General features: G+C 42.3%; 1 protein-coding gene across 9 annotated transcripts in view; it reads right to left on the bottom strand.

The window, feature by feature from the left end:
* Positions 1-25314, bottom strand: part of SOX6 (SRY-box transcription factor 6) — an 841142-nt gene that overhangs the window by 687734 nt on the left and 128094 nt on the right. For 6 of the 9 annotated variants that reach the window (XM_060261709.1, XM_060261715.1, XM_060261714.1 and 3 more), the window contains exon 2: positions 25075-25136. The exons of the other annotated variants lie outside the window; for them this stretch is intronic. The gene's annotated coding sequence lies outside the window, so the exon portion shown is untranslated. The remainder of the gene's footprint in view (positions 1-25074; positions 25137-25314) is intronic. 9 annotated transcript variants of the gene reach the window in all.

Genomic DNA, 25314 nt, shown 5'->3' on the forward strand with positions numbered 1-25314 from the left:
TCCTCAAGTCCTTGCGGGTCCTGCTCGATAGATAAAAGCTAGCGCTAAGCACACCATTATAATAATCAAACAGAATTGAGGACAGAGCTATAAAAGTGAAAGAGAAGGATTTGAGACCAGCAAACTCTTGATAGCTGGGGCCCTCAGGGACATTTCCAAGTGAATTCTTCCAGCAAGAGGCAGGTGGTGGGACTTTGTGATTCCCATGCGTTCCCATAAGGGCAGCAAAGTGACATATGTGAGCTATTGTGTGAGAACAAAATCTGCCTCTGGAATGGAGTCCTACTCCCAGGAAATACCACAACGTATAAACAGTCTTCCATATGTTCCATATGTTCCCCACCACCATAGTTACATATATTTTACCAGTAAAGTGCTGCTGTCAATTTCAGTAAAAGTTTATGCCAATTCATGAATTTATTAGAAAATGCACATCAGAATCCAGTGTTATTCAACTTTTCAATACCACATCCATTTCTCCTGACTTTTATATATCTTATTTCCAGAAATGAATATAATTTAAATAATAGAAGATTGCTTCAGATTATTTCACATAGGTCGTTTTCGCACTCACCTTAATCAGCAGCGACGACCCTCTTCACCGCGCAGGATCTGCGCGGATTTCGCACTAATTGCTGCGGAGCACCCAGAAGAGCCGGAAAGTCCCGGCGCTTTTGCGGTGCAAACGGAAACTGGGTTTTGGTGGTTCCGTTTGCGCCGCAAAAGCGCCGGGACTTTCCGGCTCTTCTGGGTGCTCCGCGGCAATTAGTGCGAAATCCGCGCAGATCCTGCGCGATGAAGAGGGTTGTTGCTGCTGATTAAGGTGAGTGCGAAAACGACCATAGTAAAATGTGGAATCTTTTGCAGAAAAAACAGCCATCTTAATAAAGTACACCACTTTAATGCCAGCAGGACACACACATTAAGCACTGTCATGAGAAGGTGCTCCTGTCAGAGGAATGAGCACAGGATGTTCCTGCTAGCATTGGACTGAAGAAGGCAGCAAGTGCCAAAGAAACATGGGACTTGTTCAGATAACACTGGGCATATGACTAGACTTCTGTGTAATATAATGCCAATTTTGCTGTAGTAAACTGTACTTTGTTTAACTGGTGTAAATTCTCAAATGCAACACCTTACCTTAGCATCAGAAACAATTCAAACTTTTGCACCAGGCTGCTGAACTATTGACTTTCCAACAAAGTTAGAGTCTACCGGCACCTTTAAGACCAACAAAGTTTAATTCAAGGTGTGAGCTTTCGTGTGCAAGTTTTCTAGGATAGAGAGTTGTACAAAGGCAATGCAGTGAATAACTTTATGGTGAATATGGTGCAAATACATATAAGTGGTGGAATAGGTGTGGTATCAATGCCATTCTCATCTAAGAAAAATAGTTAATTTTTGTCCTTAACGCTACCAAGGAAAAAAACCCAACTATACTGCTTTGGCGTGGAGTCAAAGTGACCCCACATTAACAGCAAAAAGCAATAGAAACCTGATAGCTCTCTTGGTCATGGCATTAGCTACTAAGAAAAATATCATGACTCAAGAATAACTTCCTTCAGAAATGCAGGACAAAGGAGAGTAAAATTTGGAACTGGGGTCAAAATACCCCTAATTGAAAACATCAAAACTCCACAAAAACATAAATGGGGTCAAATTGACCCTACCATTGTTAAAGCAGAAGACACAGTTGGGAATCTATAAAATGGTTTATTTTAAAGAAAACAATCATTTTTAAGTGTTAACAACATCGAAACTTTACATGATAATAATGGAACAACAAATTAGGATAAAGGGAAGCAAATAGATCAGAAAACAGGTGGCCAGGGTCACAAATGAATAGTTCAGTGTACAGGTGGCTATGGGTCATCTAAAGAAACTTCCCCCTATAAAGTTGAGATGGTCAGATCAGAGGTTTGGAAAATTTGAAGGTGAACAGTTCAGTGCAATGGTCAGCTCAGTGGACAGGTTGCTGGGGTCATCTGAAGTATTTCCCCCACCCCAGATATGTAAAGTTGAGAAGACCATTCTGAGGCTTGTAAAATTTGAAGGACAAGGGGAAGCAATTAGTTCAGGAAACAGGCGGCCAGGGGTCATCTAGAATTCCAGGCTTCATAGCTCTGTCAAGTCTGAAAGATGTGAGGTTCAGAGGATGCCTTCAAACATGTCCAGGCTTATTCTGTTGGGGGATAGAATGACCCCATTTCCAAAACTTCAGTACAGTTCAATTTGAGCTTTTCCATGTGGCTATGGGCATGAGGGAACCATTGACAGAGCACAACCACAGGTCTTTTACCTGCTCCTCCTATGTAAATAATTCAGGTGGCAAAGACTAGTTTCCTTGGGGGTCATTGCAACCCCCAATTTCAAAAGCCACGTAAAACCTCAAAACCAAATAATGTTTATAGATATATATTATTGGGGGGGGGGTTGTTTTCACTGCCTGCTCCACCTTTCAATAAAATGGAGATGATAGATGTTGGTTTATCTGTTTAAACATGGGAACATTTTTTCAGTATTTGTCTCTGGGCGCCATAATATCACTTCCTTTTCATTCGACAGAGTCCTATGTCTAAAAAGTTTAATCGCTCAGTAACAATATTTACTGCAAAGAAAAATTGGGAAAGAACATGAATGAATGTCGAGTGAGAACAAGCTGACAAAGCAGTAAGATGTGAAACAAGGAGATATATCTTGTAGCCTATCCTGTAGATAGTTATCTATTTTTGTAGACAGGGTTCCGTATGATTTTTAACTGTACAGTAGAAATTGTTTGGGTAAAGAGGAATATGATTATGGACTAAGGAACAGAATGCTCGAGAGAACCAAGGGCAGACCAGGCACTAGCACTAGCACAAAGAAGCTTATGTCTAACCATCCCATCAGACTTCGTAGTAAAATGGAGCACTATGAACACTACATAGATCTATATCATTACAATGGCTGAGATCCAAAAAAGCTCATGTAGGGGCTTTTGCTAAACCAGTGGAGTTTATTGTTTCACTAACACACATACTATTGCCTATCACAAATGCTCTCAAAACTCCCTTTGGTTTCAGAAGTGTTTTGCTGTGTTATGGTTGGGAAGGTGCAGATGTGTGAGGGAAAGCAAAACTAAAGCTCCCTCTGGTTCACACAGACTATGTCATGGTTCTTTGAACCATGGCCAATATTATTTCTTCTGTGTTTCCTGAATTCATGTACTTTTTATGCCTTGATATGTTTTATGCATCTTTTTCTCATCCTGTAGGTCCGGGGTATAAAACTTATTTGTTACAAGGGCCAGATCTGACATAAATGGGACTTGTGGGGCTGGACCATGTGTGTCATAAAATGTAATGCCAGGTAGCAGAGATATAAACTTGATAGAGGACACAAACACAATTAAAGATTTTTTAAAACTTAAAATACAAATATACTTGAAACTCTAGCGAAATTTTGTTCAAAATGGAAAGGTGGGGGAATAGTGAGATTTGGCAATGCAATTTTTAAAATAAAACAGCAAGAAAAAACAAAAGGATCACAGCAGAAACTAAAACTATAAACTAAAATATAAAATGTTCTTAGCCTAGGAAAACAAGAAATGGATGAGCACTGCAAACTTCTCTCCCCCCCCCCAACCCACCCCTGAGTCTACTCATATTGCCAATAGCACCCCTGTGTAATATCCCCCTTTGGCTGTGGGTTCTCAGCTTAGAGTACTCACTAGGCACCAGTTCTCCAGTCCACTCAGCAGAGCCAAGCTGACTCAAAGCATCAGTTCTTTATTTGTAAGGAGACCACTCCAGCAAGCAGCAGCTTCAACTGGCCATACAAACACTGGAAAGTGAAACAACTTGCACTCCAGTCAATTGAAATACATTGCGGCACAGACAAAGTTGCAAAGAAAATGTGGAATGGATTTTCCATTAAGGTCTCTGGGCCCAGATAGACTACTCTCAGAGTAGTCAATCTGGATGCAAAGATCTTAATGGAACATGCATTCAGTTATTTTCTTTGTAAGCCCAAAAGAGCTTCCTGCTGAAGCAGGCAAAGATGAGGCAGAAGGAGCTGGGAACTTTGGCAGCCTCAGAGCTTCAAAGGGTGATGACAGAATGAGGGGGGGAGGGAGAAAAGAGCCATGGGCCAGACTGTCAGGATAGGCTCCTGACAATGGTCCTGAATGCTACTGAATGTTATTGATGCTAAAAGTGTGATTGCATTTGTCTGATCAACTGAATATTCTCTGTAGTATTTTCATTGCATATGAATTATGTTTTGATTGCATTTTCGTTGCTTCTTATTCACATATTCATGTATTCATATACTTTATATATTCATGTATCCATATCCATATATTCATATATAGTAGTATAGACTGATGTTTATCATGAACAACAGACCTGTATTTCAACAACTAAAAGACTTGTATCTCACCAACTGTTACGTTCTGTACTTAATCCTTCGGAATAACTAACCTGAGACTGCTCCAAGTAAGGGGCCCAAAAAAGGGAAATGTGACCCTGAGAGAATTGATGGTTATCACGTCTGATATAAGGTTTTGCTCTGAGTATCACTCAAGGGAACATCTCAGGATGGATGCAGAAGAAGCTTTCTTTGAACTAAATCAGCAAAGCAAACACTTATGCCAAGAAAGTCTTTCCTTGAAGAAACTGAAGTAAAATGAAACTTAACTAATATATATATATACAGATAACCTAATGGCCTCAGCCTTACATGTCAGAATTCTTGGCATGCAATTCCAGTGCCAAAATTTATTTAAAAGAGTTCTCAAGTCCATAACATTTTGTGTAAGCAGGGCTTTTTTTGAGCAGGAATGCACAGGAACGCAGTTCTGGCTGGCTTGTTGTCAGGAGGTGTGGCCTAACATGCAAATGAATTCCTGCTGGGCTTTTCCCACAAAAAAGCCCTGTGTGAAACACTGGTGACACCAAGGGGTGTAGCCTAATAGGCAAATGAGTTCCTGCTGGACTTTTTCTACAAAAAAAGCCCTGTGGTAAGTTAAGGTTGCAGATTCCAATCCAAAGCTACTCTCCCTTGTCTCCATCTTCTGTTTCCAGGGAGACATGATAACCAGCAATTGCCTCAGTTCCAACCCCTGATCTGAACATCAGGGGCTGGAACTTTTATTGTCATTGTTTTATTGTGCTGAAATAAGTATAGTTTTATCTTTTATGTATTTTAACTGATGTAAATAACAGCAACAACAATGCAAAGACATAAGTCTCCACAATAAAAGGGGTGGGAGACCTTTTTTAAAAAAAGTGGAGAATTCAGAGAAGCTAATACGCAAAATGTTACAGCATTAATATAACATTGTTGACTGCCATTTAAAAGAAACAAGCCCTCCATGGGGATGGGAATAGCCGCTGCAGATTTTCCTGTCCCATGGCTGCCACACTAGCTTTTGAGAAAAGACTGCAAGAAATGAAAAACTGGGAAGTGCATTGAAGGACCACAATGTTATAGGGAAGCAAGAAACAAAACTTCCTTGCTAATGCAACTGCTGAATGGAACTTCCATAGACAATGTTCACCTAATACCTCTCTGCCTGGCACTCAATACTGTATTCTTCTTTAGTATACAGAGCACTCTTCCTCCCCCCCCCCCCAAAAAAAGGCAGTGAAGAGGCACTTCACAAACTGCACAGGCAAGAAGTTGGTGCTACAGAAATCAAACAAACACTCCCTTTTCCCCAGTGGTTACTAAATAGATGCTAGTATTTTTAGACAAGTGATTTTATCTTTTACCAAAGAGAAGTTAACCTTTATACGAAAAGAGAAAATAATCACTGATTTGTGCAAGTGTTTCTTACCATAATGTAAACAAATGCCATGTTTCTATGCATTAGAATCAAGCCTCAAGACAGCCAATTAAGTTAACAGCAGCCTCTTAACAACACTGTATGCAATTATATGTAACAGAAGACAGTTTCAATATTAGATTTCTAGGTAAGGAGAGACATAGGGAGAACCAGAGCTTTCTCACTATAACCCCCACCCCACACACAAACTTTATGGTAGAGTTACGTCCTTCATTGAAATTAAACTTTTCTCACAGGAGTGGAAAATCTGTATTTCAAAATCAAATCAAATTTTTAAAAACCCTTAATGGCATAAAAGAGTGAAATAAAAGTACAGATACGATCGGAATAGATAAAATCCAGTAAAAGTTATACTGTCCAATGGGTAGGTAAAACAATATCTTAGAAAAGCAGTGCATAGAAGCAAAATTGGTCAAATATTCATAATCTTTGCCTAGAAATATAATAGCTGTAGTATAGTACAAAGCCAAATACTCAGCTAGTAGTTCCGTCAATCTGGGAGATTTGTCAGCAAGTAAATATCAGGTAATTCTTTCTGGAGGACCAGAGAAATTAGAGATAACAGGGTCAAGAAGCTGCTGGCAAATCTTACAAAACATAGGGCAATGAAGTAAAATATGAGTAACTGAATCAGGTTCCAATAAACAATATTTGCATAGTTCGTTCTCAAAGGGAATATTGCAGGTATTTCAAAATCTACACATTCTATGATTTACAGTGAAATCCCAAAAAGAGCTACACTTTTATAAAGCCACTGATCAACAGTCTTGGAACAATGTATCTCTGCTTGGGATTGCACTGTTAGTGCAACAAACTATCTCAAAAAGCTTATATTTTTCTTATACAAGAAAATAATTTTGAAAAGGCTTCTGACACTGTGCTTTAAAAATTTACAAAAAACTGAATGACTGCGCATAAAACAGAGTGTGGCAAACTGAAGTAAAATCTAGTAAGCAGGACCGGATCTACATGTTTTTTGAGGGGGGGGGGCAAAATTAAAAAATGACAACCCCTTATGGACTATTCTGTCTTATGGTCCCATAGAATACAATGGACTCCATACCCAATTTGGCGCCCCCCTCTCTGTTGGCGCCTGGGGCAAGCACCCTCCTCTGCACCCCCCCCCCCAAGATCCGGCCCTGCTAGTAAGCACAAAGTGGTCTTGCACAAAGACCAGGAGCAAGAGAAGGTTTTCTTAACAGCAGCTTCCAAGGGCCGGAAGCGTTTGCCTCTCCTCCCCACCATTTCCATGAACATTGCCAGAGAATCTAGAATAGCAGTCGTTCCTCCACTGTTTCCCCACTCTTTCCTTTCTGAAAGAAAAATAAATTATGGCAGCATGTGGGATGGAGTTAGGCTAGCCAGGCGCCTGCTGACACTCAGCTGGTTGATGGGTAGAAACAGGTTGGCCAAATGGAGGAGAGCTGTACTCTTCAACACCATCACTTCCAGTGTTTGGGCTCAAGTGCCAGAGTATCATCCCAGCGTGATGGCATCACTTCTGGGTCTTGCCAAAAATGGCATCATCGCATGACATTGATGATCACTGCCATACCATAGTAAGTAAACACACATACACACAGAGAGCACCATCTCACACCAGTTGCCATGCCTGCCGGGTAACACTAAATGAAGTACCAGTGTGTACATGTGTCATATGATGTCCTCACATTTCAGACAATCAGACATCACCCAAGTAGCCCATGTTTTACAGGAGGATTCTTTTTTCCCCTTGATTTGCTGGTTCACAACATTATTTTAATACTACTTGTAAAAACCTATTTACATTTCCTATTCTTCATATTCAAATTAAAGATGTCACACCAAAATACTTGAGTGAACAATTTGTAGGCGAAGTAGAACAAAAACAGGTGTATGGATCTATTTTCAGGCATAAATCAGCCTTACAATGCCATCCTAAGCAGAGTTGTTGGTGAGTAGAAAGTGCCGTTAAATCACAGCTGACTTATGATGATCCTGTAAGGTTTTCAAGGCAAGAGACATGCAGAGGTGGTTTGCCATTGCTTGCCTCTGCATAGCAGTCCTGAGCTTCCACGGTTGTCTCCCATCCAAGTACTAACCAGGGCTGACCCTGCTCAGTTTTCAAGATTCAATAAGGTCGGGCTAGCTTGGGCTATCTGGGTCAGAGCTAAGCCCTTTTTTGTCCACTGAAGTTTAAGAAAAAAAGATGTTACTCTGCTTAGGATGGCAATGTTATAGACTTACTCTTGACAATGAATCCTCTTTTCCATTTATATGTGTGATTTTTATTAAACAGTTGACGTTAATCAAGTATTTATGGAGAAGAGAAAGCATCCCTCACATTTCAATATTCAATGCTGGAACATTAAGAAAGCAGCTGTCATCAGTGGTATGCACATTTTATTGGCAACCCTTAAACAACTGCCCTCAAGCTATATACAGTATCAGATCTCAAGTCAAAGAGGACGCCCCTCCTTCTAAAGGGTGTTGAATCATTTTAATGTTGATTCTAACACTGGCCTCACTCTGCCTTCAGTACAGCAGTAAATTCAACTTTACTACAGTACTATAAAGATGTGAAAGTACTGTAATAACATCTACAAAAATAGGCTGTTAGTGTTGTAGTGTTCTGTTTGGAAAACGCTAAAGAGAATACTGATGAAAAATGTTAATGGTGGTTTGCTGCATGGCCAAAAGGAATAATATAATTCTCTTCTCCCCCCCTTTTTTTTCTTTGTTTGTTATAGCATGTAAATTATGCTGTCCTTGAGGCACTGATGAGATTACAAAACAGGCTGAAAAGATAACTCAAATATCATTGCAATAACTAGGACACTTACATTTTATACACTTAACTTCCTTCCTAAATCTAAAGAACAATACTTGCTAGCACCTAAAGCAATCCCAGATAGCTAGACAGAAATGGTTGCTTCAAGTTGGAAAGAATAGTAATGATCAATCCAAAGTTAAATGCAATACCTAAAGTCCTTCCATTAAACTCAGTGGAACATGGATGTGCTGAACTTCAGCTTGAACATGGCATATGATTTTTCTAGGATGCAGATTTATTTTTCTGTGCTTATCATAACCATTTTCAATAATTTCATCACAGAATGCAAACAATTCCATACAAAAATATTTGCCTGGTTTATATAGTAGTTTCACAGCTTGCCTAAGTACTCTACCCTATATTAAGCTTCAGAGCTTTAAACTTAAATTTGCTTGGAAAATACACCATTCTCTAAAGACTACTGGAAGTTTAAAGTTGGATGGAGACATTTTAACATACGCTTGTAAGTAGCTATTTGACCAGTTGCCTGCCTGGGCAAAGGGAAAAAATGCTTGATGACACAGTTTGTAAAATGGGAGAAAATTCATTCGATTTTTATCCTTTCTGGATATTGTGACTGACATATATGTAACCAAGTCAACCAAGTGACTGACATATATGTAACCAAGTCAACTAGTACCTTTAATAACCAAAAAGCTCTTTTGGAAACTTAGGCAGAAAATCAACTTGTTTTAAATAATAGTTCCCATGTGCAATCTGGGACAGATACTTCCACCACAATAATCAGTTGGGGAAGACAAATTTACTTAGATTGGATGAGATAAAGAAAAAAAGAGGGCTGCACCAAGAATAAATGAAGATGAAGAAACAAATGATTCACCATTTGTTTCTTCCTCTTCATTTTACATTGGGTGAGAGCCAATGATTTCTTTCTACTATGTAGGAATCTTCTGTTGGAGGAAGGAGTCTTCACTGTACCAAACTCCTTTCTTTAAAGTCCTTACTTATCAGATGGGAACCAGGATCCTGTCCTTTAAATACAAACATGCACACACAGAGATATGAGGTTTGCAATGCAAAACCATATCCAAAGTCATGCTTCCTATGATTTCTTGAAACACACCAATTTAGTGTTACCCACAATATACAGTCATTGTGAAAAAGGAAGTGCAGTAATTAGGGATGGGCACAGACCAGAAAAATGTGGTTCAGTTCAGTTCATGGTCCATGATGTGCCCTGTTCATGAACCACAGACCATCCTGAATTTTAGTCACCTAATGAACTGGTTCAGTTCATGAGGTTTGTGGCCCAGTAGAATGCTCCTTTAGCAAGCTACAGACACCAAACTCGCAGAGAATCTCTGCCAGACTCTCCTCTACCTGCCCTCCAAGTTTGATGAGGACTGGATTTATGGGGTCTGAGTTATGGCCTCCAAAGAAGGTGGTCCCAGGAAAGTGCTTTTTGTGGAAATGACAGCCTTGCACGGGATCTGTTCTATACACTCCTGAACCTGCACCAGTCTAAATGACCAAGGTTTAGAAGTGCATAGAACAGATCCTGTGCAAGCTACAAGACATCAAAATCACAGTAGACCTCCCCCAGAAATTCCCCTGCAAACGCTCCAAGTTGTTGCTTTGAAGTTTTGTAAACATTTTGAGCAAAGATTATCTGGGAACCTATCTGCTTGCAAACCAGCACAAACCTCCATGAACAATGTCAAAGTTCATGGAAAGCTCATGCTGGGTATTGTGCCACAAACTTGTCTTCATGCAGGATTGCCAATCCCCAGGTGGGGGCAGGGGATCCCCCAGTTTGGAGACCCTCCCCCTGCTTCAGGGTCATCAGAAAGCGGGGGGAGGGGAGGGAAATGTCTGCTGGGAACTCTATTATTCCCTATGGAGATTTAATCCCATAGAAAGTCATGGAGAATTGATCTGCGAGTATCTGGGGCTCTGGGGGGGCTGTTTTTTGGGGTAGAGGCACCAAATTTTCAGTATAGCATCTAGTGTCTCTCCCCAAAATACCCCCCAAGTTTCAAAAAGATTGGACCAGGGGATCCAATTCTATGAGCCCCAAAAGAAGGTGCCCCTATCCTTCATTATTTCCTATGGAAGGAAGGCATTGAAAAGGTGTGCCGTCCCTTTCAATGTGATGGCCAGAACTCCCTTTGAAGTTCAATTATGCTTGTCACAGCCTTGATCTTGGCTCCACCCCTAATGTCTCCTGGCTCCACCCCCAAAGTATCCTGGCTCTATCCCCAATGTCCCCAGATATTTCTTGAATTGGACTTGGCAACCCTATCTTCACGGGACAAAACTCATGATGAATTTTGCTTTGTGGTTCAATTTGTGCCCATCCCATGCAGTCATTTTCTACTATGAAATGTTTACTGGGCCCAGATAATAATATCAGTTCCAGCCAATGCTCCTTCTGTAATCTTATGTAGCAAACACAAAAAGAAAAAGAAAAAAGAGAGCTCTGAGCAGTATTCCACCAATACAAGAAGCATCTGCTCTCAGTTATTAGACTAATACTGGCTGAGTTAACAGAAGCAAAGACAAAGTTTATTAAACTTTATATTTAATTTAAATTTTAAAAAGACAAAGCTTACAAAGGCCAGGATAATAAATTATGCAGTTATGTATATGGTTTTCTTCTACATTCTGACAAGAATCACAAATTGCATTCTTCTACATTCTGACAAGAATCACAAATTAGTGACAATTGCATGGTTTTAACTTATTTCTCCCAAAATCCAGAAGATTAAATAGGTGGGCACAGAACTCTGATACATAAAAGGGATGGTGCTAAGCAAATCTCTTATAAATTGTAGGCTACAGTGTTCATGGCAATATAGAGTTCAAAGCTTAGACAATCCTGTGCCTGCAGATACTGGCATGCCTGACATTTTAAACTATGAAATACCAACCTATTTTGAAATTGTCCAAATCATTAGTTGTGGAATTTTCCTAGCACTTTATGAATACCGCTGTTAATTGAGCAATTAACTTGAAACTGCAGAATGTGCTGTGATGGCATGATATGACATAAGCCATGTAAAAGAAGAAGCAGCCAAGCAACTCAGTATGTTGAAAGATATTAATGAACTGGCAAAATCTGCCAGAGAAAAAAATAATAATGGATGATTTCAACAACCCCAATATTAACTGGCTGAATGACACATCTGTACATAGTTTGGAGAAGCAGCTAACTGATACTATAAATGGCTTCTTTTTGGAACATCTCACTCCAGAATATAGAGAGGGAGCACTGCACTTGGTTTAGTTTGTTATATGGTTAGCAAGAACATCTATTCTCTTAGATACAAAAGGCACAAAAATGCTGCACTACAGGCTCAAAAGAGATACCTATCCAGTAAAGAAAAATGAACATAAAGCAGAGGCAGATGGGGCAGATAGGATTACAAATTATTTTTAAAGGATTATATTTATTTATTTAATATTTATACCTTGCTTATCATGTTTGGTTCAAGATGAATTACAAATAAAATTTAAAAAGATATAGGACATAATTTATAAACCCCAATAACCCCCATCTCTACTTTTTACTCATTTCAGAAGCTATTTTAAGACACTCTGGGAAATTTAGAAAGCATAACTGGGAGATGAAATGGATGTATTTTAAAGGTATGGAATGAGTATATGAAGAATTAAATATTACAAGTGAGAGCCCATGAGACTTGGGAGGGGGGAATCCCATCTCCTCCCCACTCTTTCACCAAGTCCATTGTGGAGCCCTGGGCTGCCTGACAGCTTTCTGGAGCTCCCCCAGAGCAGCTCTGAGCAAGACAGCAGAGCTGCTGCCACTCTCTACAGCTTACCTTAAGCAGCTCCAGGTGAGCCAGCAGTGTCCTCCCCCCAGCTCTCTTTGGCTTGCTGGAGAGCTGGAGGGGAAGAACTGTTCCGCCTCCCCTGGAGCTGCTCCAGGTAAGCCACAGAGAGCAGCAGCAGGAGTGAGTGCCTGCTGGCTCACCCAGAGCTGCTCTGGGCAAGCCACAGAGAGCAGCAGCAACAATTAAGGGAGTCTCCGCTGGCTACTCCAAGCCAGCAGAGACTTTCCCCCAGCCACTTTTGCACCAGGCCCAGTGTGACCCAGGGCTTCACCACTAGTATACCCTACTATGTTCCAGGGCTACACAGACACTGCTGGACCCAGTGTGGCTCCCTGACACAGCTACTGTGCCCAGCAGTGGCACAGCCCAGGAGCATCACAGGGCCCGGTGGTGGCTGCACAGCCTGACTCCCAAGTAGTGCTGCTGCTGGCAGCATGCCCTGCGAGACTCCCAGACCACAAGCTGCCACTGGGCCCAGCTGGACTCTTGAGCTGAGCTGTTGCTACTGCACTCAGGGCAACTCCCAGCCTCCTCCAACTGCTGGAGGTAAGTGCAAGTGCTGAGAATGTTGAGAATGTAGGGAACACTGTCTTACTTTCAGGGGGATTTTTAAAAAATCCATGTTTTTTTTAAATATTTCAGATTTTTCTGCACACCTGGTGAGTCCCCCAAGTGTGCAGAAAGAACTGCTTAGCCTCCACATGGCCCTGATCCACAGATTTAGATATCCACAGATAGTGGCAATGGGTGGCTAACAGTGTACAGATTATCTTACTACAATTCAAATCCAAAGGATACTGAATCAGGATAGTAGGCACACAGTTTAATATATCGTGAACATCTAGTTCACAGCTTACTAGTATCAGAGGCAGCATCACATTTAAGAGAAGGAAATTAGACAGTAAAGAGAGGAACCTCAAAGGCTACTTGTCAAGAAGCAGGCAGTTAATGAAATACAGTGCTGGCAAAATAAAAAGCTAAAAAATTATCTAACATAATGTTGCTTCTGATGATGCAAGCAAAATGCAAACAAAAAAATAGTCTTCAAAGTGTCACTCAAACTGCACCAACATGGGGATGAGAAAATACACCCCTATGAGAGCAGCAGCAAAAGGGCCAAGTACAGGTAAGAATCTAGGGTTGCCAATCCCCAGGTGGGGGCAGGGAATCCCCCAGTTTGAAGGCCTTCCCCCACTTCAGGGTCATCAGAAAGTGGGGGGAGGGGCGGAAATGTCTGCTGGGAACTCTATTATTCCCTATTGAGACTTATTCCCATAGGAAATAATGGAGAATTGATCTGCGGGTAACTGGGGCTCTGGGGGAGCTATCTTTTGAGGTAGAGACACCAAGTATTCAGTATAGCATCCTGTACCTCTCCCAAAAATACCCTCCAGGTTTCAAAAAGATTGGACCATGCGGTCCAATTCTATGAGCCCCAAAGAAGGTGCCCCTATCCTTCATTATCTCCTATGGAAGGAAAGCATTTTAAAAAGTGTGCGGTCCCTTTAAATGTGATGGCCAGAACTCCTTTTGGAGTTCAGTTATGCTTGTCACACCCTTGATCCTGGCTCCACCCCAATGTCTCCTGGCTCCACCCCCAAAGTCCCCAGATATTTCTTGAATTGCAACCCTATAAGAATTCGCAACCCTATAAGAATTCGCAACCCTATAAGAATTCGCAACCCTATAAGACTTCGCAACCCTATAAGAATGGAGTCCACATACATTCTTACTATGCTCACTGCTGCTACCCCCACCCACTCTGCTCCTCCACCTTGCCTCTGTTGTGTGGGTGCAAAACTGCAATGACAATCCCTCCAGAACCCACATAGCCCAGAATTTGTCTTTCCCACAACTTTCTCAGCTCAGCCACACTGTAAGGGCATAGCATAGTTGTACCATGATGTGTAGATGTTCCCTTTGAATACAAGGAAAATCACATTCTTAATGCAGAGACAAATAAAGTATTCTTGGGATCTACCCTTTGGAGCAGTAGAAAGGCCATGACTCTGTACCCTGTAAGCACAGAAAAGAATGATTTCTCACAGGGTTTACTTTCCTGCCATGTTGCCTCCACACCTGGCATATCACTGCTGTGACAGATATACACTTGTCAGTGTAAGGCCTTTCCATGCCTCACCTTAGATTTGCCAGCAGACACAGAGCTCTCAGACAAAGTAAAAGTAGGGATGTAGGTATTGCAGCAAGATTGAGTTGTTCAGTTCTCTAAAGTGAGGTACAGGTCAGCCATTGGTTGAGCTAAAAGATCTGCGAATTTAGGAAGTATCAAACCTAGTAACAGCACACTGGGCACAGATACAACATGTAGAATCCAGGATAATTCTACTGGGGCCTAAGAGAAGCTTCTTCAGTATTCTGCTCTTTGTATAAACATAGCTTATGGCCTTGTGCAAACCTGGGCACTGGCTGCTTAAATCCCACTGAACAGCAAATATACAAAATCACAGCAATTCTGCAAATTGTCATCATGATTTTAAAAATTCAAAAAAATCTCTATATATTTTTCATATCTTGCTATTATACTTTACATGTTTCATTAAGAGATGGATTTTTTCCCAATCAGTTTCAGATACACAGATGTTTTTCTAGTCATATCTTTATCAAGCATTGTGCTAAGTGGGTAAAAGCTCTCTTATATCTGCACTAAACTTATATTGCCAGGCCTCTAAACAGCAGTTATTTATTGCAGATCTCATCCATCCACTGAGCAGTTAACCTTTTACCACACCATCTACTATGATGAATGAATGGCTAGTGCTAAGTGATGCTGTTTTTTTTTTATATCAGTAGATGAATCAATCCACCCTTGTGATACGTATGGGGGTGAGGAAGAAATATATAATACATCTGCATGTGTGTATCTATGCTTCAGTTATGTTGTGTGCACACACATGTGCCTGAGAAGGAAAATGAGAGAACTTAAACCATCCACTATCCTGACTTACAAGAAAAAACGTACTCAATTGGATTCCATTCAGAAGTCATCATGCAGAAAGTAGTCTGTAATTATTTAATACAGTCAGAGGTTTTACTCATCCTTCTTTCTAGAATTTTGATTTGCACTTTCCAAAAGTTTTAAGATGGCTGTCCTGCAGGCATAATTCATTTTAACTTTGGTGACTGACACAGTCCCTATGTCCCACTCCAGTCAACATTCTGACTGCAGCATTCTGTACCAACAGTAGCTTGCAGATGGTCTTCAAGGGTAGCCCCACATACAGAGCATTGCAATAATCTAATCTAAATGTTACCAAGCATGCACTACAGTGGCAAGATCTTTCCCACTAAGAGCTACAGTTGACTCACCAGTCAAATGTGAAAAAGGCATCACTGGCCACCTCTGCCACCTGCTTATCCAATAGGAGGTCTGGGTCCACAGCACCTGCCAGCTACAACCTTGTTCCTTTAGAGGGAGTGCAACTCCATCCAGAACAGGAGATACATAAGTCTCCAAGTCTGACATTCCTCTCTCCAGTAGCATTACATTTCAGCTCAATAGCCCTCATTCTTCTCAAAACTGCCTCCAGGAACCTGTTTCCCTAGGATCTGCTGGAAATATACAATAGAGATGAGTGTTGTTGACATACTGGTGACAATTGAGCCCAAATCTCCAGATGACATTTCCCAGAGGCTTTATGTAGATGCTAAAAGGCATGGGGGACAAGATGGAACTTTGTTGGACCCTGTCAGCCAGAGGCCAAGGGGCATAGCAGCACCTCCCTCACTCCACACTCTGAAAGCTACCTCTGAGGTAGGACTGAAACCACCACAAAACAGTGCCTTTCAGTCCCAATCCCAAAAGGCATTCCAGAAATATACTGTGATCAATAGAACCAAAAGCCATTGAGAGGTCAAGGAGGAGATTGGATTTATACCCTGCCCTTCACTCAGAGTGGCTTACAATCTCCTTTCCCTTCCCCTCTCCACAACAGACACCCTGGCTGTGATCACACACAAAATAATGCACTTTCAATCCACTTTCAGTGCACTTTCCAATTGGATTTTACTGTGTGAATTGACAAAATCCAGTTGGAAAGTGCCTTGAAATTGGATTGAAAGTGCATTATTTAGTGTGTGTGTGTGTGTGTGATCTCAGCCCCTGTGAGGTGGGTGGGGCTGAGAGAGCTCTGAAAGAACTGCTCTTGAGAGAACGCTCTGAGACAACTGACCCAAACTCACACCAGCATTGCATGTGAAGGAGTGGGGAATCAAACCCAGTTCTCCCAGATTAAAGTCCTCGCTCTTAAACACTGTACCCAACTGGCTCTCAGGTTCACACTTCCCCTGTCCATCTCCCAATGCACAGCAGCCATGACAGTGACCACATCCATTTCAGTCAAACTGGAATGGATCCCAACAATCCACTTCATTCAGGAATCCCTGAATTTTCCCAGCCATCACTCACTCAAACACCTGCTCAAGAATGGTACATTTGAGAATGGATTGTGACTATTCAACTCTCCTGGGTCCAGCATAGGTTTCTTTAGAACTGGGCACACCACTGCCTACTTCAAGTCAGGGTCAATCAACCCCTCTCTCAAAGAGCTATTTACTGTCTCCATGACCCAGTCCACCACCATCACCCAGAAGGAAGCCAGAAGGGAGTCAGAAGGAACAAAGGTCATACAAGCAGGTGATGGGCCTCAAGAATCTTCTCCACATCCTCAGACTGTACAAGCTGACATACATACATACATTCATATGCATATAAACATTTCTGCATAAATATATAAACACAGACATACATATTAACATAATCTAGGAGGGAGTTACTGGGAATATGCCAAGCAAAACAAAAAGTCTTCATCCACTACCAGAAGACTGTGAGATTAATCTCCTTGGGGAGGGAATTCTGAAGTATATATAATATATTCAAAACCTATTCTGCTTCAGATAAGTATATACATAATAACAAATCTCATCTTTGCAAGCTCTTGAGGAAGTGTGAACAATGAGATGATTGAAATCCCAACTACCCAACATCATTCCAGGGGAGATGCTAGCAGATAGCTTACTGCTATGCGCAAGAAGCTCTGAGGAAGTAGTGGCCAGTAGACTTAGTGGGGAAAATAAAGCCATGACTTCAGTGAGAGAGACTTGGAGTGCACAGAAAGGCACAACAGACATTGAACAGCGATGGAGGATGCTGAGATGATCCTGGCAAGGCTTCAACATGAAAGAACTTCCATCAGAGAAATTGCATTTGCATTTATGTTCCAAAAAAGCCCAGAAAGTACACTAGGTTGCTATAGGAGGTAACAATATGTGCAGGGGTGGAATTCTAGCAGGAGCTCCTTTGCATATTAGCCCACACTCCTCTCATGTAGCCAGTCCTCCAAGAGCTTACAAGGCTCTTTTTTGTCAGTTCTTGGAGAATTGGCTAAATCAGTGGTGTGTGGCCTAATATGCAAAGGAGCTCCTGCTAGAATTCCACCCCTGAATCTGAGGCACTGGGAAGAGACACATGCAACATGTGATTGAGCTGCTGTCCCGTGAAAAGTAGCAGCATCTTGCCCTGCTAAGATCAATAATAAAAGTTTCCCAAGGATCAGCAACAGGAAAGATGTTGAATTATTCCTAACAAACTTTGAGTGTGCATGGTCCTTGCATGATGTGGCAGAAGAGGGATTTTTGAAGGCTATAGCTCTTTAAATTTCTGGGTGATCATTTGAACATCTAAGGTAAATGCAACAAGAAGAAGTGCAGAACTTTGCTCTTTTTAAATACAAGACATGGGGGCAAGATTTGGACTAAGGCCAGAGTTTTGCAGGCTACAGGTAGTGTCTATGAAAAGGGAACCAGACAAGTCCTAGGAACATCTGGCCATGTGTATAAAAGATTGTTTGACAATATGGTTGGAAGGTGAGATAGCCACAACACTGCAACATGTGATTGAGCTGTTGTCCTAGGAAATGTTTTCAGATAAATTTCCCCTATGTTTGAGTAACTGGGTAGAGAACAAGAACCCAGAAAACATGGCAGCCAAAACAGAGTGAACCAATGTTCTTGAGTTGAAAAGGGGACTAAGGCACCACTGGAGGAAGTAGCAGTTCAAGAGAAACTTCACATAGATGGGACTAAAGCTACATCTACCCCATAAAGAACCCTACTGAGTCGCAAGGCTGTAAGCCGCCTTGAGCTGTTCGTGGGAGGGGCAGGGTATAAATCAATGGAAACAAACAAATAAATAAATAAAGGAGCCAGGTCCCCAAAAATTTTAACTGTAATACCACCAAGTGATATGTGGTGCAAGACAGTCTCTCTATAAAAGACAAGTATAAATTTGAATACACTATTCCAGTGAGCATGCATAATTTTTGTGTTGCAATTTTAGGAGGGAGAAGAGTTTATTAAGGCTGAAGGGCAGGAAAGTTGGACATAATAAGATTTTGGGCCAGGAGTATCTGCAGCTCATGCTTGCTTTAATTTGTCCAGTCCCAATATTTCCTGCTACAGCCCTGCAAAAGTACTGCACTTAAACTCCCTAAACCCAAATGGATATAGAATACATAGAGCGGACTATGCTAAGTAGGGATGGGCATGAAACAGGGAAAATGTGGTTCAGTTTGTGGCTGAACCAAGAACTGAACTGGGAGGCTGATTCATGAACGGAACCAGTTCATGTGACTCACAGCCCTTCAACCACCTTTGAATGAGACCACAGTCCCTTTAAATAGGCTTGCAGAAAGCTCAAAAAACAGCTGAGTGGCGAGGAGCAGTTAGCTCCTGACTGCTCAGCTGTTTCAGGCTGTCTCCTAAAAGGGCTGCAAAACAGCATGAAAATTTATTTATTTATTTGGCATATTTATATTCCACCCTTTCCCATACAGGTTCAGGCCGTTTCCCATACGGAGGCATTCCCCACCATGCAGCTGTTTCAGCTGAGCGGTGGGGAGTAACTCCCCTCTGCTCAGCTGCTTTTGCGGCTTTCACAAGGAACAGAAAGCAGGGGTTTAAAGAGGCTGCTCATCTTTGAACCACTACAGACTGCTCCAAAAATTCAGGGAAGTTTGTGGTGGTGAACTCATCTTGAACTTCTGTTTAGAAGACCCATGCACAGGGCAAAATTCATCCCACATTTTGCTTTTTGGTTTGGTTCGTGCCCCTCCCTAATACTAAGAGATATGGTAATGCATCACATCTATCGATCCAAGTTCATAACTGGGACAGACATAAGTGTTCCCACCAGTTTTCCCACTGAGCACCTTCACACACTTTTTGAGGAAAGACACACAGAAACAGAGGGAGGAACAGAGAGCATCCTCTGTCATTACACTTGAATGCCACCTATTTATTTATTCGTATTGAAATGGCACCTGTCATTTTAGTCCATTGTTTTTATATTGTTGTTGTTTAATTATATGAATTGTGAGCTGCCATGAGTCTGCTTCAGCGGGGAGGGTGGGATATAAATCGAATAAACTAACCATTCTTTTTCAGAAGGAGGGGATTGTCAAGAACACAGGGTAGAATTCTACAAAAAAGCCCAGGAGGAACTAATTTGCATATTAGGCCACACCATCTGACATCACCATTGTTTTGAACTCATTTGCATACTAGGCCACACACTCTGACACCAAGCCAGCCAGAACTGCGTTCCTGCTAAAAAAAAAAAGCCCTGGTAGTATTTATCTTTTCTATTTTACTTCCTTTTACTGTACCAGTGCAAACTGAAGCACCATAGCTCTTCTGTGTTTGTATATTTGAGTAGAATGCATGTTCATTATATAAACTCCTTTTCTTAAAGAGTATATATGAGACTGTACTGCATCTTTAGCCACTCCCCATGCTGTTTGGTCAAGCTATACATATTTCTCCACCTGGTGACCAAAATTTGAAGGATCTAAAGAGAGTAAATAAATCCTGTGGTGGTGGCAGAAACCTAACATGGCTCTTAAGGCTCAGAAAGGCTTTGCAATGAACAAGTTATGAATATTTCCTTCTTGGTGACCACAAATCTAAAGAGGATTTGGGTCAATGATTGTTAAGGCGGGGGGGACCCCTTCAGACTTGCTTGTATGTTATGAGCCTTCAAATGACACATGTCAGTACAGATAGCTTGTTTCAAAGTCTTTCAATGGAGTTAGTGAGGCAGCACTTTTCGCTAATGCATATGATACAGTTTATATTGAAATATACTAGAAGGGCCAGTTCATATGAACTTACCTGATAAATGAAGAAACTCATGACAACTTGCAAGAGTAAATGGCACATCACAGATTCAACAGTACAAAACACTTCCAAACACTTCCTACTTGTCAGTTAAAACAGTTCACACACTGTGCTGCAAGTCATTAAGGAATGCCAATCAAGTGGTATAAATGTATGTGTAAACCAATTCCATTACAAAATCTACATTTCATGTTTACCCTAAGAGGATTTGGAATTTCCTTGCCATATAAAGTGAACAATAAATTCTTTAACTGCAAAGCAAACATAATCAGCTGCACAGTGCAATTTCCTTCAAGACCCCATCAATGTGCCTTAACCTTGAGTTGCAAAGACCACTCGACAGGATTTCAGGGAAGTTCCATTTACAATTTCGTTCAGTCTTCCATTTCCTTGTGGAATTGGTTAAATATATATCTACTGGGGCTACAGCAATATTATGATATGGATACATACCTTCTAGTAAATGCACTTGACATAGCCAACTAAATCAACAGAAGCTGGCATGCAGTTTTCATGATATACCAATAAATGATGTTGTCACTTTGTGATATAGGACTGCTCAATGAAGGTATTCCTAAGGATTTGACAGCTGGTATAGCACATCTCTTAAGAGATTGAGCTATGAATCAGAAGTCCCTGATTTGAATACCATCTCTGCCACAAACTCCCTAGGTTATTTTAGGAAAGCTCTGATGTTTTGTTTCAAGAGTCAGTCTACAATATGGAAACAATATGAGGCTGTTGTCAGGATTAAAAGATAATATATGTTAAATAGTTTGAACACCCTAAAATGCTATATAAATGCTTAGTATTTATGTACTTATATAATGATGTTCAGTATCATCCTGTACAGTTAATGCAAAGCACTACTATACATGGGTGGCCATAATGTCTGAAGGCCAGCCAGGGACACCTTTGGGGGGGGAAGGTAGGGGTGCCGGAAACAGGAAGTGACGTCACTTCCGGTGACGTCACTTCCGGTGATGTCATGCCACCGCTGGACACAGGAAGTGACGTCACTTCCTGTGACATCATTTCCCCCGCGCCACCTGCCGGAAGCAGGGAGTGACATCACTTCCTGTGACATCATTTCCCCCAATGACATCATTTCCCCCAAATGCCACTGCCGGAAACAGGAAGTGACTTCACAGCACTTCCTGTGACGTCCCCAAAAATCCCCCAAATATCACCGTATTGTCAGTATTGTCTAGTCCAGTCACAAACACAAAGCTCCCTTACACTGAATCAGTGCTTGGGTCCACGAAAGTCAGTATTGTCTAGTCCAGTCACAAACACAAAGCTCCCTTACACTGAATCAGTGCTTGGGTCCACCAAAGTCAGTATTGCCTAGTCCAGTCACAAACACAAAGCTCCCTTACACTGAATCAGTGCTTGGGTCCACCAAAGTCAGTATTGTCTAGTCCAGTCACAAACACAAAGCTCCCTTACACTGAATCAGTGCTTGGGTCCACCAAAGTCAGTATTGTCTAGTCCAGTCACAAACACAAAGCTCCCTTACACTGAATCAGTGCTTGGGTCCACCAAAGTCAGTATTGTCTAGTCCAGTCACAAACACAAAGCTCCCTTACACTGAATCAGTGCTTGGGTCCACCAAAGTCAGTATTGTCTAGTCCAGTCACAAACACAAAGCTCCCTTACACTGAATCAGTGCTTGGGTCCACCAAAGTCAGTATTGTCTACTCCAGGGGTGGCCAGAGGGAGGGAGGGAGGGAGGGAAGGAAGGAAGGGAGGAAGAAAGGAAGGAAGGAAGGAAGGAGGGAGGGAGGAAGGAGGGAGGGAGGGAAGGAAGGGAGGAGGGAGGGAGGGAAGGAGGGAGGGAGGGAAGGAAGGGAGGAAGGGAGGGAGGGAAGGAAGGAAGGAAGGAAGGAAGGAAGGAAGGAAGGAAGGAAGGAAGGAAGGAAGGAAGGAAGGAAGGAAGGAAGGAAGGAAGGAAGGAGGAGGGAGGAAGGAAGGGAGAAGGGAGGGAGGGAAGGAAGAAAGGAAGAAAGGAAGGAAGGAAGGAAGGAAGGAAGGAAGGAAGGAAGGAAGGAAGGAAGGAGGGAGGGAAGGAAGGAGGGAAGGAAGGAAGGGAGGGAGGAGGGAGGGAGGGAAGGAAGAAAGGGAGGAAGGGAAGGAGGGAAGGAAGGAAGGAAGGAAGGAGGGAGGGAGGAAGGAGGGAGGGAAGGAAGGGAGGGAGGAGGGAGGGAGGGAAGGAAGGGAGGAGGGAGGGAGGGAAGGAAGAAAGGAAGGAAGGAAGGAGGGAGGGAAGGAAGGGAGGAGGGAGGAAGGGAAGGAAGGAAGAAAGGAAGGAAGGAGGGAGGGAGGGAGGAAGGAGGGAGGGAGGGAGGAAGGAGGGAAGGAAGGGAGGAGGGAGGGAAGGAAGGAAGAAAGGAAGGAGGGAGGGAGGAAGGAGGGAGGGAAGGGAGGAGGGAGGGAGGGAAGGAGAGAAGGAAGGAAGAGAGGGAAGGAAGGGAGGAGGGAGGGAGGGAAGGAGGGAAGGAAGGAAGGGAGGAGGGAGGAAGGGAAGAAAGGAAGGAGGGAGGGGAAGGAGGGAGGGAAGGAAGGCCGGCCGCCCCCCCCCGCCAGCAGCCCCCCCCCCTCCCTGCTTACTTAGTCTCTGGAGGGCCTCCCGGGACCAGCGCCGGCGCCTCCGCGGCCTCTCCGCGGCCTCTGCTGGTCGCTGGAGGCCCTCCAGAGTCTCTGGAGGGCCTCCAGCGACTAGCGGAGGCCGCGGAGAGGCCTCCGCTGGTCGGCGCTGGTCGCCGGAGGCCCTCCAGAGTCTCTGGAGGGCCTCCAGCGACCAGTGGAGGCTGCGGAGAGGCCTCCGCCACCGCCACCGGGCCCCGCACGCGGGCGGGGAAGGCGGCGAGTGAGTGAGGGAGCCCACGGCCCACCGCCTCCGGGGCTGGCTAAACCGGGACCTCTAATGGTCCCGGTATAGCCAGCCCGGGAGGCGGGAATAGGGGGCCAGAACCGGGACATTCCCGGGTGCCCGGGACGGTCTGGCCACCCTATCACATTCCAGAATAACTATTTAATGTAGTTTTATACAGTGCAGATATATAAGTTCGGGGCTTAAACATATTTCCATGTCAGCAGCAACAAATAAGTGTAGACTGAAACAGATTTAAAACATTTTTTAAAAAAATTATGAAATTTGTATTAATTAAACCAAGCATGCTCACCATAAAAAATTCTGCCCACTTTTTCCAGTACACTGTACATAATTTAAAGGACGGAGCTATCATGTATCATATTGTACATCTGGTATACTATATATAAATCTGTTTTGTTTTTCTCAGGCCTAAGTATCAATGTCAGTACAACTACAGTGAATCCACCGAAATTTTAATTGTACTTTTAATAACTAATTAATGTTACCTGGGACCGTTGCTCATGAAGGACATGGAGATGAGGATTGAAAGCTACTCAAGTGTACTCTGCCACAACATCACCAACTTTGAGCACCTGGCACACTTTCCCCATCTCCTTTTCTAATTAATAAGATGCAGAAATGTTTTTACAGAAGTAGATGTGTTATATGAAAAGGTTTTACCTCTAAATAAGGCACAAGTAAGTAAGGGCATCCCATAAATTGTTAATATTCCTATCAAGCAATTCCTTTGCTTTGACCCTAGAAGAGATTTTTGAAGCTCACTTTTTCAGACAAATACAAGGAAGACCACTGTCTTTGTGGTTCCAGTTGAGATAGACCATTTGTTTTTTCTTGCTCAGAGGAATTATTTTGGAACATGACCTGACAGCAAAGGTACCTACTTTCCCACCTGCACTGAGCACAGGGATTCTGAACAGAAAAGGCCATTAAAATGTTCCCCACAGGTGTTTTTTCCCCCTGAAGCATCCTGTGTAAGCCGAAATGCCCTCAAAACGAGGTTGGGGAATTAGTCAGGTGGGCACCTGGCTCACTAGGGATCTTTTTCCCAATGTCTACAAGATTAACCATCCAGAGAGTGATGCTTAAATAATGGGGACTGGCTTATAGTATCCACATAAGCCTTAGAAACTGTGGGCAAAGTCCACTTCTTAGAGCAGATGTGTGCGAGTAAAAAACTCCAGGCACCCTGGCAACCATACTGGTGATCACGATGTCCATGCGTATGAAAAGTAAGGGGCTTTTCCTTACACCTGCCTTACAGATAGTTCTGGAGAAATCAAAAGCTTGCATACTATTTTTGTCATTTCATTTGGTTGTAATAAAAGGTATTATGTGGATTGTGGTTGGTTTGTGAATTTTGTTTTTGAATCAGCATGCCAGTAAACAGCAATCTACTTTCACCATGTTTTTATACTGTGTCCATCATTATGGGCATTAGAGGGCAACTTATACATACATGCGTACCTACCTACATACATAGATATTGCTTTGTGACATGTACAATCAGACAATAAAATATATCAGTACTTACAAATACGCAACACCGTCACCCAGAAATCACTGGTAAATGTCTTTTGAATTCATGAAACTGACCTGAAAACAAAAGAGGAAAAACTATTAAAATGTTTTCAAAATTATCTTTTTTACTATTAATGCCTGTTGAGGCATTTTGAACCATTCGTAGAACAAGTTATAAAAACTATTGTTTTCACCCATAAAAGATGAACAATTTACATAGAATTTGTTTCCAGGAAGCCAATATCAAGGGAAA

Source organism: Heteronotia binoei, chromosome 21, assembly GCF_032191835.1.
Source record: "Heteronotia binoei isolate CCM8104 ecotype False Entrance Well chromosome 21, APGP_CSIRO_Hbin_v1, whole genome shotgun sequence".
NCBI classification, from domain to species: domain Eukaryota; kingdom Metazoa; phylum Chordata; class Lepidosauria; order Squamata; family Gekkonidae; genus Heteronotia; species Heteronotia binoei.